Raw genomic sequence first — 2,892 nt, 5'->3', positions numbered from 1 at the left:
TGAATGGCGTTCACTGGAGGAGGAAAACTTGCATTGTGGTAGTATACTTAAAGGAACAGAGTTGGATGGTGAATCACAATATTATGTTGCCAAGTCATCTATGGCTCATCAACAGCAATAAAGAAAGGAAAAGGAAAAGGTAATGTAGATACACAAAAAAAAAAATCTTTAAAACAATAAAATAAAGTAGATAGTGGAAAGTAATTCTTGTGTGAATCTAACAAGAATTTTGGAGGTGATTCTGCAATTTTTGTATGACCATACACATTGGACTGTTCAAACTCTGGTCTCCATAGGATTGAGTCATTGGATTTGAATAAATCATAGGATCTTTGATGGCACAGAAAGATTGTCCTTCCACCATTGTTACTAATTTTAAGTTTCCAGGAGAATGACATAATTAGACATTTGATATTCTTGTTATTTGTTGGTCAAAAGTAACCAGTTTCTTAGAAGTTACAATTGAAGACCCATAGAAGAGGTCCCAGTATATTCAAATCCCATATGCAATTAGGTCTAAAGCTTTCAGTTGCTCCAACATTGCTAACTTTTAAAGGCCAGGAAACATGAACACCTTGACTGATTGCCACTGAGTCAGCATTGTCCATTTCGATACTATATGATATGATCAATAGAAACAGAGGAAAATGGTCCTCACTCAATGCAGACAAGCCCTATTTGTGCTATAAAGATTGTAACCGTCCAATCCAACAAGCTTGGAAACTATAAAGATTTAATTTTTTTCATTTTCATATTATACTATTTGTCTCTGATGCACTATGGGCTTTATTTATTTGTTCTAGCAACATGGCTTAGTGATAGTATTCATTAGAATTAATATTTACAAAGTAAAAATTACCGACCAACTGAAATCTAATGATCAAATATCATACCAAATAGTATACTGATTTAACAAAAATTAGCATTAAATATTACATCACTATGGTCAGATTACTCTAATCAATCAGTAAAAAATCTAGTAAAGGTACAAAACAGTGAAGTCAAGACCTGCTTAGAAAGAAAAGAGAATTATAAAAGGCCTTCTATTAAGGACAATGCACATGTATGCTTATATGTAAAGCAGGGCTTTTGGCTTTCTTTATCACTCATCCTGAGGTGGAACTAAAGATGCAACTAAAGATGCTTGAGCTCGTTTTTTCTATAGCGTCCACCTCATATAATATGGATGTGGAGAGGGATAGGGCAGCAACACATATTTTTTGCCCATATTTTATGCTTTAGCAAGCAGGGAAATGGCATCACTGCATCAGCTAGTACCTCTTATAGGCCAGGCAAAAGAACAAATATCCCATTTTGTAGGGCTTTGAAGCTTTTATTGGGTCCCTGAAAACTCTTATCCTAAGGGACTTTGATACCAAATCAAATCCATGACAGCACATGGCAACACACATCTCTCTCTCTCTCTCTCTCTCTGAGCAAATTCTTTGGCTATTCAAAGATTCCTCCGATCTCTTAAAGAGATCATGGACCTGTGGGAAGTTTCAAGTAGTTATTGGTTTTTATAATAGTATCCAACCGAAAGTTTGCGAGGAAACTGAAAAGTTTTCTTACCTGATTGGATGAGAGGCCTATCTTCTCCAAGTCGCACAACTGCAGAATCCCAAGCTATTATTACTAGTGAGGGTTAATCAAGACATTTGCTTTTTGGTGGAAATAATCAAGACATTTGTTGGACTATACATTCACAGGTTTCAAATATACCGATTGAAAAGGGCTTGTTCCTCTGATCTGGCTGGGCTAGGGTTGAGATTTACGGAACCAAGATTGGATTGAACCGGGACAGGCTAAGGTCTTGGGTTGAGTCCTGCACTAACCTAGTCTGACCGGTTCCTATATATATAAGTAAGGGGAGAGGGATAGATAGGCACACCGCCTACGTGCAATAAGCTAGCCTGTATCACCAACGGGGGTGCAAAACCATAATATGAATATAAAAAATTTCAACCCAGAAAAAAAAGATTGAAAATATGAAACTTTTTGTTGAATTTAATGTCCAGCCCAAAAGCTTAATCCATTAAGTAAAGAAGCCCAACTGGTATATGGAGTCGTTGAAGGTGTTATATTAGTCAATGTCGAATTATTCTCGACACTCTCCCTTATTTGCCACCCATTTTTTTTGGGTGACCGTATATGAATGTCATTAACATCGTGGCATGGTAGCTCTGCTACTATATTAAAGTGTCAAATTGGAAAGCTTAAGCCATTGGATGGATATCAGACCCACCACTTTCATGCTACCACCGCCACCCTTCTCAAAGAAATATAGAGAATCTATTCTCAGAAATTGAATAACCAAATGGATTTTTTTATTCTTGAAATATTTCATATTGATACCACCAAAACAATTTCAATTTTTTGACCAAAAATCTATTTGTTGACTATTTCATTAAATCAATCCAAAATTGAAATAGAAATCATACCAAATAAGGCCGAAGTCATCCATGGTCTGTTAGTTGATGTGAGATTATTCACCACACTTCTCATGACCTCTACTTTAATCTATACTTTTTTTTGTTCTTTCATTAAAAATTTTGCCTTTTTCTATTTATTTTCATTCCTTTACGGTTTTCTTTTCCATTAAAACAAAATTTCTATTAAATATTTCCTGTTGAAACAAAAGGAGCCTAACTTACCATAAAAGTGCATTATTACTTCTCTTCTAAGATAGATTAGTTGCTTTCCGAGGATTTCAAAGGAAAAAGGGAAAACAAAATTAGGTCTCTATTTCTTTAAGAAGGGGCTCTCTAATCCATGGTTTGATAAATGTGTTTCCCGAATAAAATGAATTTTATGCCCAATTTGCCTTTGCTTAGTAGATCAGAACACATTCCTGGTAAGCTATATCATCGAAATCATATACTAGATTAAGGA

General features: G+C 35.2%; 2 protein-coding genes across 6 annotated transcripts in view; both read right to left on the bottom strand.

Annotated features, from left to right (window-relative positions):
• Positions 1–2,892, bottom strand: part of LOC122664809 (putative GEM-like protein 8) — a 43,893-nt gene that overhangs the window by 8,848 nt on the left and 32,153 nt on the right. The gene's annotated exons all lie outside the window — the stretch shown is intronic.
• The window catches only part of LOC122664810 (putative GEM-like protein 8), a 58,293-nt gene that overhangs the window by 28,366 nt on the left and 27,035 nt on the right, over positions 1–2,892 (bottom strand). The gene's annotated exons all lie outside the window — the stretch shown is intronic.

Source organism: Telopea speciosissima, chromosome 6, assembly GCF_018873765.1.
Source record: "Telopea speciosissima isolate NSW1024214 ecotype Mountain lineage chromosome 6, Tspe_v1, whole genome shotgun sequence".
Lineage (NCBI taxonomy): Eukaryota > Viridiplantae > Streptophyta > Magnoliopsida > Proteales > Proteaceae > Telopea > Telopea speciosissima.
The sequence above is the reverse complement of the archived record's forward strand: the minus strand, read 5'-3'. Positions and strand labels throughout refer to the sequence as shown.